General features: G+C 41.0%; 1 long non-coding RNA gene and 1 other non-coding gene across 2 annotated transcripts; both read left to right on the top strand.

Annotated features, from left to right (window-relative positions):
* Window positions 1–14054: 14054 nt before the first annotated feature.
* LOC113009622 (U7 small nuclear RNA) lies at window positions 14055–14110 on the top strand. Its single transcript, XR_003270213.1, has one exon. It is a non-coding gene; the product is annotated as a U7 small nuclear RNA (small nuclear RNA).
* Window positions 14107–14424, top strand: LOC145432285 (uncharacterized). The gene is made up of 2 exons (XR_013912571.1): window positions 14107–14217; window positions 14298–14424. It is a non-coding gene; the product is annotated as an uncharacterized LOC145432285 (long non-coding RNA).
* Window positions 14425–14464: the final 40 nt, after the last annotated feature.

Consider the following 14464-nt stretch of genomic DNA (forward strand, 5'->3'; position numbering starts at 1 on the left):
TCAGAGGAGCTGGCACAAAGAGCGGGAGATGTTCATATACCCTCTGAGTAGCTGATTCATTTTAACAAGGTGGAAATGCAGAACAGAGTCACAGTGATGATTCATCACACTCTACTGTAGATGTCAGAAATAAATTCAATAACATGGAAATTAGACAAATTTAGAATTTTCCACCTCCAGACAATATACCCAATTATGCAGAATATTATGAAGGTGTTATGGGGAGTGCACGTAAGCTCATTCTGGCAACCTTGTACAGTTAGAGCTAAGGGGGCATATAATCATAACTAGTCTGAAATTGAAAATTTGAAACTGTACAGTCTAATTAGTCAGTAATGTGCGACGGGTCGCTTGAGTATCAGAGCACAGATCGTCAGATCCCCCTCTCTGGTAGCGCTAAACGTTTGCTTAGACAGATACTTAACACAATGAAGTGATTAAAAGTTGAAGAAAAGGTGTTTTTTGTGCATGGTCCATAACCCAAAAACTCATTTATGTTTTGCAATAAGTCTGGCTCACCTTCTGAATCTGGTGGGAGGAGCTCTCAAACACCTGGACCCAGCTATATAAATAAAATTGAATTGAATTGAATTGAATTGAATTGAATCCACATTTTCACGATCTTCAGGCAGAAACCTTCCGTAGATAAATTTAACAAAAACGGGGTCTAAGTAATCAGACACCAGTGAGCTTTAATGGCATTAATACATTTGAAAGGGTTGTTGGCTGTAAAATTTACTGTAATGAGGACAATCGCAAGTCTGTGTAAATTTCAGACTGCTACACACACCACACCGAATTCCTTTATTGAATGTTTTCTGAAAAATATAAAGTGAGATATTTCTGTTTGTCAGCAATGAAGTGGCCTGTGAGAGGGTCAAATTTGAATCTGTAAAGAAACTTTCCTGTTTTATTTTGAAAGACTCTGGTGTTCTTTGTTCATTGTATTTAGTTTCACCTCCCCTGTCCCGTCATTAGGTTCATGTGTGTCAGCTGTGTCCTCATGTGTCTCCACTAGGGATGGGTACCGGTATCCGGTGCCATGATGGCACCGGTTCTGACATAAACGGTAGTAACCTGACCGAAAAGCAGCGCACATTTCGGTGCTTTATTTCCTCAGATGTGATACACTTTGAATTCTAGCCAATCATTTTACGTTTCCAAAGATAGTAGGCGGGTCCAGGTACGTTCTTTTAGAGCAGAGCTACAGATTAAAAATGCCCAAGGCGAAGCGGTCAAAGTCTGGCTGTACTTCATAGCAAAATATGCAAACTCAGCAGCCTGCAACAAGCGCTTTAAGCTGATACTGTGATACTGTCAAAGGAGGTAACACCTCAAATCCGATGAAACACTATGTAATTGTAATAATAATATAATAATATAGCTTCATACTGATTACAGGACATCAGACTACTTGTTCTTATTGCTTAATAATGCAGAATAATCATATAGAAATAAAAAAATCCTGAAGGTGTGCACTATTTCAGCATATCGCCTGCCTGCAGCACTAAAGGACTCCACGAGGGACGTCTGTCTTCCCTAGCAGCACCTGTCCCTGTCCTCCTCTTCAGTTCGCCTCAACATAAGCTCGTCGTATTCTGTGATATGATTTACTCTGAGGTGTTTGACGAGGTCGGTGGTGTTGCCACAACATCTCACTATCTTACCACATGTATCGCAAACTGCATCTTGGCTGTTTGTGGAGGTAAAATACGTCCACACATGACTGTTTACGCTCAGCCAATGTTGTGAGTGTGCATGCCAGGGACATTTATACAGCCGTATTTCGCATATGACTATGAAAGGTGGAAGAGGGAGTAGTTCCTTCCAAATTAGATGATCCGAATGATATACAGGGAGTGCAGAATTATTAGGCAAATGAGTATTTTGTCCACATCATCCTCTTCATGCATGTTGTCTTACTCCAAGCTGTATAGGCTCGAAAGCCTACTACCAATTAAGCATATTAGGTGATGTGCATCTCTGTAATGAGAAGGGGTGTGGTCTAATGACATCAACACCCTATATCAGGTGTGCATAATTATTAGGCAACGTCCTTTCCTTTGGCAAAATGGGTCAACAGAAGGACTTGACAGGCTCAGAAAAGTCAAAAATAGTGAGATATCTTGCAGAGGGATGCAGCAGTCTCAAAATTGCAAAGCTTCTGAAGCGTGATCATCGAACAATCAAGCGTTTCATTCAAAATAGTCAACAGGGTCGCAAGAAGCGTGTGGAAAAACCAAGGCGCAAAATAACTGCCCATGAACTGAGAAAAGTCAAGCGTGCAGCTGCCAAGATGCCACTTGCCACCAGTTTGGCCATATTTCAGAGCTGCAACATCACTGGAGTGCCCAAAAGCACAAGGTGTGCAATACTCAGAGACATGGCCAAGGTAAGAAAGGCTGAAAGACGACCACCACTGAACAAGACACACAAGCTGAAACGTCAAGACTGGGCCAAGAAATATCTCAAGACTGGTTTTTCTAAGGTTTTATGGACTGATGAAATGAGAGTGAGTCTTGATGGGCCAGATGGATGGGCCCGTGGCTGGATTGGTAAAGGGCAGAGAGCTCCAGTCCGACTCAGACGCCAGCAAGGTGGAGGTGGAGTACTGGTTTGGGCTGGTATCATCAAAGATGAGCTTCTTCAAAGACACCTTCTTCAAGCAGTGGTACAGGAAGAAGTCTGCATCCTTCAAGAAAAACATGATTTTCATGCAGGACAATGCTCCATCACACGCGTCCAAGTACTCCACAGCGTGGCTGCAAGAAAGGGTATAAAAGAAGAAAAACTAATGACATGGCCACCTTGTTCACCTGATCTGAACCTGCTGCTGGGGGCTTCCCATGATGCACTGGGTGTTTCTTTTTCATTCACCTTTCATTGGAGACCTAAATATTCTTTCATACTGTCCTTCTAACCCTCTGGTAAAAGATTTTATTAATCTTATCAAAGCTTTAATTTTGTATAATTTATAATGACTCCCATGCAAAAGCAAGGACACAATCTATATCTGGTTGTATCTTGTGGTATTCCTGTTTTTAATGTTGAAATATCTGATGCTCCCAATGTTGATGCTGATCTTCTTGGATCACTTGTCTGTTTTATTCAACACATCTTTATCCTGTTATTCTAAGCAGGCTGTGGTGCACACTCTGAAAAAAGAAAATAAAGACTGCAGCAGCCAGAGACTAAACCACCAACCTGCCAATTAGCAGATGCTCTACCATCTCAGGTACAGCCACCCACAATAGAGACAAAAAGCAGTGTCTTTGTTTTTCATACTTCACGCCTCAGTGGCCCCACCACCAGCAACCAAGGCAGAAACACAGCCACAGCTGTAGGGCTCCAGCTCCCAGGGAGATACCTGCAGTCCTAAAGACCATCCCATGCCACCTCACAGGCACACAGGGAGACAAAGCGAGTTTCACATGTTTATTGACTTGCCAGGAAGCAACACAGAAAGTTTATGTAAGTGCTCACTGGGGGGTGGGGGGATTCTGCCAAGTCTTTTTACACATCTTTTATTTATGTGAACCAATCTACACTCATCCACAGGACAGACGTGACCTACCTGCATATTCCTTCAAAGAACACAGTTCATTTAAACAGCGTTCTACAGCATAATGCTAATAGTAAGCATAGGGCAGGCAAGGGCAGTGAACCCTTCTAATGCTTTAGCAACTGTTCCATCAGGTGCAGTGTTTAGGGAGGAATGTTCAACAGGTACCTTTGAACTTTCTACATACTCCACCCCTTTCTGCCAAAGCCAATCTATTCTCCTAAGCCATCACAGAAGTTGCATGCAGTTGTTCAGAAAGCCCATTCACAGCATCCCAGATGTGATTTGGGAATCTTTGTTGGTTGTGGTAGAGATAATTGATCCAATCTCCATTTTTATTAATTGTTATAGTCACCAAAAAAGGGTGACTCAAACCCAACAGCTATTTGACTTCTAGTTTTATATTTGTTGGGCACTCCTCATTGAACACCAGTCATGTCCACAAACACACCTCCAGAGTCTGGGGATATTAACTCACGTTTTTTTGGTCCTTTATGGCTTTGGTTAGTTGCTTAAAGTCCAAGAAGGTGAACATTTTAAAAGGCAAAACTGGTGCACAGGTTTCTTTCCAATCAGGAGGGAGTTTAGCTCTCAGCCTTCAATCCCCACAAAATCATCACACATTAGCCCTTCCAGTGGTATGGTTAACAAACCAGTGCTTGTGGTAAGGGTCAGTGGCTTGTGCAATGTAATAGTTGATGTTAAACCAGTCGTGCAGGTCCCAACCTTGCCTATTCCCATAAAAAGAGTATAAAAGTGAATTTAACATTGTGGTTTTATAGGTGGGTGCAGATGACACAGAGTACCTGATATGGGCCTTCCAACCAGGGTTGTGATCATGTTTTTCTCCTTATCGCTTTGACCCAGACTCCAGGCTTCACCAGTTCGCCTCCTGTGTGTTGTTGTTTGGAGGAAAAATGTTAGCTGCCGTTACTTCTTTGATTTGTCTCATAAAATGGAAGGGTTATGGTTCCACTTCTTTGTCCTCCCTGGATAACAGCTGTATTACTTTAAATGGTGTTAAACCACTAACACTTGGTGTCATGTGCTGGTTTCTTTCTTTCCATCATAGCTTTCTGGCTAATTTGGCTGGCTGTCCACATTTCTCTTCACGATCTATATGGTCGACTTAAAGCACATCACATAAACTTGTTTTCTCCAGAAATTCAGATGACACGACCATTATCTGGAGTGTGGAGATGGGACAAGAGGAGGAATACAGAGGTCTGATTGACCGCTTTATCCCCTACACCTGAATGTGGCCAAAACAAAGCTGTTGGAGGTGGATTTTGGCAGGAAGAAATCCCCACCCTGCCCTGTCTGCATTGGTGGGACCAATGTGGAAATAGTCACATCCTACAAGTGGGAGTCCAACTAGCTGACAAGTTGGAGTGGTCTGCCAACACAGACACGTTGCCTGCAAAAAGTGTCCTTCAGCTCAGTCAGCATGCTATTGCATCTGTTTTATCAGTACTGCAAGCACTCTTCTTTTTGCTGTGGTGTGCTGGGGTACAGGCATCAAGGCAGAGGATGCAAACAGACTGAATAAAGTCATCAGGAAGGCCGAGTCTATTTTCAGCATGAAGCTCGCCACCCTCAGTGACAGATTTCTGGCAAGACTGCTAGCACTGTCACTATGTATGCAACGTATACTTACACACTTGTACACTTAATCTGTAATATCCCAGAAACATAAATGTTAATATATATATATTTTTTATGTATACATTTATTTATATCTCTATTTCTATGCTTCATTTTATACAATCACTTTGTCTGTTGTATGTATGCGCAGCTATGACGACTACATTTTCCTCTGGGATTGATAAAGTTTCTCTGATTCGATTTTTTTTATCCTCCCTTGTTCAACTTTGGCCCTCTAGTTTTGGTATAACCATATATCATCATGTCTCTCTTCTCTCTCTTATCTGTCTGTTTTACATTTGTATAGTTGTGATTGTATAATTTGTAGTTTTAGATTTGTTTCTATTGCTAGCTATTTATTTGTTTTTATTGTTAAATCTTGCTACCATGGCGTTGGTTCTAATTTCATTGAACATTTGATATTTAATGACAATAAAAGGATTCTGATCCTCTCTCTAACATTTCTCCACATACTCTCCACTCCTCAGCCCGAACCCTATTTTTCTCGCCTCTCTTTGTCTCTTTCCTCTTTCGACTGCCAACTTGACTCACTTGGGGATGCTTCTTTCTTAAACCCTCCACTCTTTTCCCAATAACTCAATACTTTCAATTTACTGTCCTCCTCTCTAATCTACCCCTCCATTCATCCTGTGCTTCATGTCATTATCTCTCCCTATCGTCCTCCACCTTCTCTCCTCATCTTGCTTTCAGCTTGTCTGAAGGATGGATTCAAGGATTCTCTTTCAGGAACTCTTATACTGTATGTTCACACTGTTGAATGTGTTTATGTGAGTGAGAGGGAGAGAGAGTGTTGTCTGTTCTTTTTAGTGAAGTTGAGCTCAGCAGGTATCCTTTGACAACATGCAGGATTAACACTGAGAACAGGCATATTTACAGTTTTTCTCAATTGCTGGCAGGCTTCTCCCCACTGAGGAGCAGAAGCAGCTTCCAGTCCAGGTTATTCTTCCTCGGAGGAAGTGCAGCCTTTGTTGGCCCTCTTTATCAGGGCGTTTGTGTTGTGGGTCCTGATCTACATTTATAAAGAGAGTAAAGTGGATCTGTCTGTGCCTCCTGTCCCGATTCGTGATTGAGGTGAGAGACAAACGACCACAGGTCCAAGTGCGTCAAAACAATGATTTTATTAAACACACGTGTGGAGGAAATACACCGTCACAATCCTCAGCATGAATCCCACAAGAAAGCATACTTAAAATGTTTTTATATGTCAGGGTATCACGCCGCCTCTACATAACATGCATAAGTTACAGTAACCACAGCTCTTCTGTTGACAACCTTTGACACACACTCAAAAAGACATTTTCTCCGTCTCCACGCCAGGTGCTTCCTGTCGATCTTCTTCTCGCTTATCTCTGGAACATCAGAAGCACATTCTACAAAAAACGCTGTTGCTTATGCAGGCACAAAATGCAGTTACAAGCTAAATATGTCTTAATTCTTACCTAGAAATGAATCTATATACTGTCTGTCTATGCAGGCAAGCTGTCTCGACCTCACTGCACTCTGTCTCACCTCTCACCTCGCCAGATACAGCTTGTAACCTCTTACAGACAGAAGGCCAACTCTTCTATGAGCACATTTTACAATATGTGTAATAACTAGGGATGGCACGATACCACTTTTTTATGTCCGATACCGATACCGATATCATAAATTTGGATATCTGCCGATACCGATAGGAATCCGATATATCTATTTTTTAAACTGTTTTTGTATAAGTTCAAAGTCAAATTTAAAAAGACAAAACACTAAAGCTATTCTCTTATACTTGAATGCAAGAAAAAGACTGCACCCAAAATATTGCTCACTTCAACAATGCATATCTCTTTATTTAAACTTTAGCACTGTTTAGCTGTCACCACTATCAAAATATCCATCCTGAAAGTGTGCACCATTATGCAGAACTTTAAATCTTGAAGTATTTAAAGTAAAATTCAAGTAAATAAAAGTGCAACTTTATGTAAATTTCAGAACCCCTTTGGTACTGAAAAAAGGTGCAATTTTAGCAGAGCAAACAACATTCTTGTAATAATGCAGTTGTAACTTTTTTTTTTTCACTTGAGAGGTAGGTTCTTCTTCAGAAAGATCAACATTTCAACCTTCTCAGCTGTCAGTCTGCTTCTCCTTTCATCAATGGTAATGGAGGCTGTACTGAAGAGTCTCTCACTCTCAATACTTGTGGTAGGTGCACAGAGAAATTTAGCTGCTGTAGAAACCAGAGTGGGAAATCTAAGTTTGTTGGCTTGCCAGTACAGCAGTGGATTATCTGAGCGTTGAATGGTTGGCTCACTAAGGTAAGTTTGCACTTTTCCTCCATAGCTGCAGCGATGGACTCTCCTGTGTGTGAACCACGAAACTCTTTGGCCTGCAACACTGCTTTTTGCATTGTAAAACTCGAGTCTATCCAGTGTACAGTCAGGCTTAGCAGGGACAACGGACAAACGTCCGAGCTCCAGATATCAGTCATCATGCTTAACGTGGGAATTATTTCCAAACTTTCGGAGATGAACTTGCGCACCTGTTTGTACTTGCCTGGGATAGCTTCCTCCGAGATGAAATGCCGGTTTGGCAGCATGTAGCGAGGCTCTAAATGCTCAATCAAGCGTCGAAAACCATCATTTTCCACAACGGAAAGGGGCTGGTCATCAAGCACAACAAATTCAACTATTTTCTCCGTTATCAGCTTCGCTCTATTGCTTTCCGGAGGGAATTTCTCACGTCTCTGAATATTTTCCAAAAGCGTTTGTTGATACGGTACACTTTTCTGCTTAGCTTTGGAGGCCAGGCTAAATTCCGTGTCCCCCCTGTTTCTGTAAGTGTTTAATCATGTTTGTGGTGTTAAAATTCCCCACACTGCTACCACCCCGCGAAACACTTGCATCGCATAAGTTGCATTCGGCAGTCTTGCTTTTTTTGTCTTTTAGTTTGAAATAAATCCACACTGCTGACATGATGGCTCTGAGCTCTCCCACACGATAACCGCTCGATCACGTGACGCATACTGCTCTGACGTGCTATGGTCATGACCTGGGTTATACCATGCTAGCGAGTTTTTGAGGTGCTTTTGTGATATTCACTGGATCGGATAAAAATTTTAAATTTCTCTCCGATATCCGATCCAGTAATTTACGTCAATATCGGACCGATACCGATACTGAATATCGGATCGGTCCATCTCTAGTAATAACATGATTGAAACTATACGTGTAATATATTGAATAAATGTTTTAATCAAATGCCATTACTCAAAGCTTAATAAAAAGGATATAAAATAATAAACATGATATTAAAATGATATAATCGCCACACTCTTAATGTCTATTATGAGTTCTTTTGTTTTAAGGACATTCAGTTTCAGGTTATTTTTTGAGCACCACTGGGACAACCTCTCTGCCTGCACCCTTTTCATCAGAGGTGAGTCCAAACTAATCCGAATCAGAATCAGAATACTTTATTGATCCCTAGGGGAAATTCTTTTTCGTTACAGTGCTCCATTATAAACAACCATTAACAAAGACAGACAATACACTAACTAAGAATAGCACAATATATACAGGTGTATATATATATATATACATAAAGGCAATGTTCCCTCTGATGTTTCATGTGTCTGAGCGAACACACAAACTCCCTGAGCGTCCCTTGGACCACTGTGAGCGACAGCAGACGTGTGCCCTGTCGTCACGCCAGCATCGAATCCATCCAAGTTACATGTTTATTAAAATAATCAAATTACAGCATTTACATTTATGTTAGACTACTTTTGATTAACTGCTTTAGCCCACTTACGATGAAAATTTTAAAAAAAAATCTTGTTGATGACCTGTGTAGCATGTTAACACTATTGGAAGTAAAAATAACTTGAACTCCAATTTTGAAAACACAACTTTCTTCTTTTTCTTTTTTTTAAATAAAGCTCTGACTTGTATTATGAGTCTGTGGTCTGGGAGAGAGTCTGTAACTCTGTCTGCAAAATACAGTATATAATGACCAGTGTTGGGTAATTAATTATATAGTTACTTCTTCAAAAAAGTAACTGAGTTTTGCAAACAACAAAGTATTTTGCAGCTGTTTACCTAAAAATGCAGCCAAGGCGTTTTTAAATAAACATTTCAAACTATTTACAGAACAATCAGCTGTTCTGCATCAAATCTGATGCCACACAAATTATTTGTGCCACTCCAAACAATAATTTGTGTCCACTATGAGATGAAGGAGAACAACAGCCTGATACCTGCAGGCCTGACAGCAGCAGATGTGTCACTGCTGTAACACCTGTAACACTCAGCAGGCGCCTCATTGTTCTGACACACAACAAAACTACTAACTGCACACTAACTGCACACCAACTGCACACCAACTGCACACCAACTACACACTAACTACACACTAACTACACACTAACTGCACACTAACTGCACACTAACTGCACACTAACTACACACTAACTACACAAGATTTGTGCTAAACGTCGCAAATCACTCACATCTCAAAACACCGCCGTCACTCCTAAAACTTTCCCCTCCCTAAACAACTAGATGCCATGTTGCCATATCATTTTTTGATTGGTAGACATGGTACATTTTTCCACCAATAGGAAAGGGTGGTGTTTTTTTGGTGTTGTTTTTGATCACAGGCTTTCCAGCGTTTTCCTTATAAAACGCCGTTTTTACCGTAGGAAATATAAACAACGACAGTATTCAGGAAGAAAACCAAACATTGCAGATATTTTATCATAACTCTGGTTTTACGTGGCCGATCAACACAATTTAAAAACTGGTATAAAGTCCACACTTTGTCCGTCAGTTGTTCCGTCTGTCCTGCTCACATCTCCAATGGTTGTACAGGTTGTCATTAACGTGGCTTCACTCCACATCAGCCGCTTTGCTAAAACACCGGTGTCGTCACATAAGGACGCTGTCATAGCCTGTCAACGTCGTTGATCAGCTGCGTATATACGAATGTGAATCGCATCATTGGCTGGACTGTGGGATAAGGTGGCATCATTGTAATCAGCCAGTCACTGACTGACTAACACTGCAAAACAGAATTGTTAATGTATTAATTTTAATTTCAATTCAGGTTAGATTTTTTTTTTTGTGTGTGCGCAGAGACGTGCCAGCAGTGCACAATTGCGCACGCGCGCAGCTTAGAGGGAACATGGCATAAAGGTCACTTATTAATAAATAGCTGAAAAAGGAAGAACATGTGCAAAAAGGGTCTAGCTGTAGCAGCAAACAGTGTGTTAAGTGGATGCGTTGTACAGGGAGCCACAGGCAGGAAAGATTTCCTGTGTCGTTCAGTGGTGCTTTTCGGTAATCTCAGTCTCTCACTGAACGAGCTCCTGTGGCTGACCAGCATGTCATGGAGTGGGTGGGAGGTGTTATCCAACATTGTCTTTATCTTGGACAGCATCCGCCTCTCCGACACCACCTTGAGGGAGTCCAGCTCTGTCTCCACAACATTGCTGGCCTTACGAATCAGTTTATCGAGTCTGTTGGCATCTGCAACCCTCAGCCTGCTCCCCCAGCATGCAACAGCATAGAGGATCGCACTGGCCACAACAGACTCAAAGAAAATCCTCAGCATTTTCTGGCAGATGTTGAAGGACCTCAGTCACCTCAAAAAATAGAGACGACTCTATTCCTGTAAAGTGCTGTGGTGTTTGCAGCCCAGTCCAGTTTATTGTCAATGTGAACTCCAAGGTATTTATAGTCCTCCACAATGTCAACACTGACCCCCTGGATTGAAACAGGGGTCAAGTACCCCTTACTGTGGTGTCATCAGCATATCTGGCAATGGCAATTGGGTGGGTTGGTATACAGTCATATGTGTACAGGGCATACAGTAGGGGCTGAGAATGCAGCCGTGCTAGGGATCAAATGCTGAGTGACAGTGGGGGAAGCGATGAGGGCTGAGTTGGACTTTAGTTCATAGTTCATGGTCTTGATTTCTTGCATTACTGTGTTGTCTTGTAAATAAAGCTTCGTAAACCACACAGTCCCGCTTTTCTGTGTGAGTCCTGCTCTGAGTCAACCTGTCTTGTGTGGCCTTGGCCGTGACAGATTTACTCTGTAAGCAAACGGGAGGGGTCGAGGGACGTAGTCAGTCTCTGATGTGCTGAGACACTACCCGCTCGAAGCACTTCCTGACGTGAGGGCTATAGGTCTGTATTCATTGAGACCATCTATACCAGTCTATACCAATAGGAAAACCAAATTCAATTAGTTGGAATCTATAATCTGACATGCAATGGTGACATTTTACACACTCTATGTTTAATGAAGATGATTTTACATTTTACCTATCACGTGCCATTATTCATATTCTCTGTACCAAATTATCCAACTTATAACCATGATTTTTATTTATTAGTCCTTTAATTATCCAGGTAAAAAATCTCATTGAGATTAAAAATCTCATTTTCAAGAGAGACTTGGCATCATGGCAGCAAAAGTCAAAATACACATACCACATAAGTATATAACATTTAAAACAAATACAATATCCCATACCAACATGTGTAAAATATACAATAACAGATCAAATTAATTCCTTTAAGACAGACTTAAACTCTCCCAAGGTAACCAAGTCTGATCATTTCAGTTCCTTCTGCAGATTGTGGCCATGCAGATGATAGAATGTGAATGCAAAGTATTATTAGATATTTTTTGCAAAGTTGGTTTTGGCAAACTAGTTTCTTTCAAAAAGTCACAGCAGTTAAGCCAATAAATCAAAGCAAATTTATAAATGAAGGTAAAAATGACAGGAGGGGAAAGCATGAAAAAGTGAAAAAGTAATAATTTCAGTGGAATGGGGTCAGAAAGCTGGAAAGAGAAAACAACAAAATGCACAGAGAGAGCAAGAGAAAGACAGAGACAATAAAGAAGACATGGAGGGAGCCAGAGGATGAATCAACAGGAATGAATGGGAGCACAGGGGGAGAAGAAGAATGATTGAGGGTGAAGGTGCGTGCGTGTGTGTGTGTGTGTGTGTGTGTGAGTATGGTGGCAGCAAGGGGATGATGGTGGGGGAGGGGGCCTGAGGAGCCAACGGCAATGAGAACATTATGGCTGGATAATGAAGAGGTTCCACGCTGTCAGCCAACACCATTCACCCTGCATGGCTCTGACCCCAAAGTGTCAACAAGCTAAACGACCAAGCAGCAACGCATTACTGCATGTACACACACTCACAAACACACATGGATGCACACACATGTGGACAGACAGATAGACAGACAAACAGATAAACAGGAATATCTGTGTGATATGTGACTCAGCAAAATTATACACAAATACCCAAAATACATGGGCACTTGTACATTGAGTGAATCAGAGCACACTGTAGTAATGACTTCTACAGTGGGCTCTGCATGAATGTGTGTGTATGTTGTATAACCTAATAACAGATACTGATTCACTCAACACACACAGCAAAGAGCCAGCTTGCTGTTGTTTGTACAGTAAATATTATATTCTTTATTGGTCTTCAGAACAGTCAAATTCAATACAGCAGCAGATGTGTTTCATAAATCTCTGCTCATACATCACATGATGACACAACACAGTCATGGGAAGAAATACAGCTTAGACTGACTGAAGCCTGCCTTTAACAGTCACTGTTCCTATAGCTCTCCCGGTCTCTCTGCCCTACCAAAATTGTGATTTATCATGCATTAGAACACAGTGATCTTTTCCCCATTAATTATTTATTTATTTTTTCTGTCTTGTATTAAGATATCGCAGCGATTTAATGTGTAGTTACACTTCTTTCACTGGTCTGCCCCCTACTGTAGACTAAATCCCATTTTAAATAAGAACTTATTGAACTGTGTTTCTAGGACATTAATTAAAATAGTGTCAGACTTTTCTAGTCTGGAGTTAAATAATATAATTTCTTGAATTAAGCCTAGCGCTAATCCAGGTCTAAATGAGGACTTAAATTAAACCTGGTCAGAGACATGTTTAACTTCACCTTAAAGGCCATTTGCCAAGTGAAAATGGATTATCTTGACCAAGGTTATTATCGTTAACGAAAACTAACGAAATAACGAAAACTAGAAGTGAAAAAATATTTTCGTTAACGGAAATAAAAATAAAAACAAAAAAAGGAAAACTAACTAAAACTGTAATGAGTGTTCACAAAACTAAAATTAACTGAATTTATAGCAAAAATGTGTTTAGTTTTCATTGATGTGTGCGTGTCCTACAATAGTCGAGGGTGAAAATGAAGTTTAGTTTCCAGATTTTTTCTTGCTGTGTCTCATTATGCCAGCAGGTGGCAGCACGTTAGTCGAGTCGTCTGTGTTGCTGCTCCGTCCTCGCGCAGAATCATGTCAGGAAAAGTCGGGAGAAAGCGCCAGAGTCCAATTTGGGATTACTTTGAATATGACTGTGTTTTGGATAAAACAAGTGTCTTGTAGTGGAAAGAGACAAATTATGAGGGACATTTCTAAAGGGAAAAAAATCCCACAAACCTTAAAGTGCACTTGAAAAGCTCACACAAGAAGGCTAACCTAGCTTACCTTGAGAAGGGAGCACACTCAACCCTCACCCCCAGAAAACAGAAGCTAACCCCAGGCAAGGCAGCGTGATGCATCCCGAGACAACAGGACGGGGACATCTACATAACTGTGTGAGTCAATTGGCTTCAAAAAGTTTATCAATTCACTTGAACCAAAATTACGAACACCCGGTGCTGCAAGAGTTATAGTCTCATTGGGGCCAAGATATACATTTTATAGTTGCCTGGTATCAATGGTTGTTCATCTGGCTTTATTTATTTATTTATTTATTTATTTATTTATTTATTTATTTATTTATTTATAAGGAATCTTTGCTCTTAGATATTTGTCTAGTAGGTTTCTCATAAAGAGAAGCCCTCACTTTTTTAGGGCAGGGATAGCTCAGTAGGTAGAGTGGTGGCCCCATGATCGGAAGGTCGGGGGTTCGATTCCCCTGAACAGCTACCCTGAGGTACCCCTGAGCAAGGTAAGTAAGTAAACTTTATTTATTAAGCGCTTTTCGCAGACAGGCAATCACAAAGCGCTGTACACAAATATTAGGACAAGGTACTGTCCCTACACACTGCTCCCCGGGCGCCCAGTGGCTGCCCACTGCTTCACTGAGTGAATGGGTTAAATGCAGAGAGGGATTTTCCCCACGGGGACCAATAAAGTACACTTTCTTTCTTTCTTATTTATTTATTTATTTAAAGAACCCATAGGTGGGAATGTGA

The sequence above is a fragment of the Astatotilapia calliptera genome, chromosome 2 (assembly GCF_964374335.1).
Source record: "Astatotilapia calliptera chromosome 2, fAstCal68.1, whole genome shotgun sequence".
NCBI lineage: Eukaryota > Metazoa > Chordata > Actinopteri > Cichliformes > Cichlidae > Astatotilapia > Astatotilapia calliptera.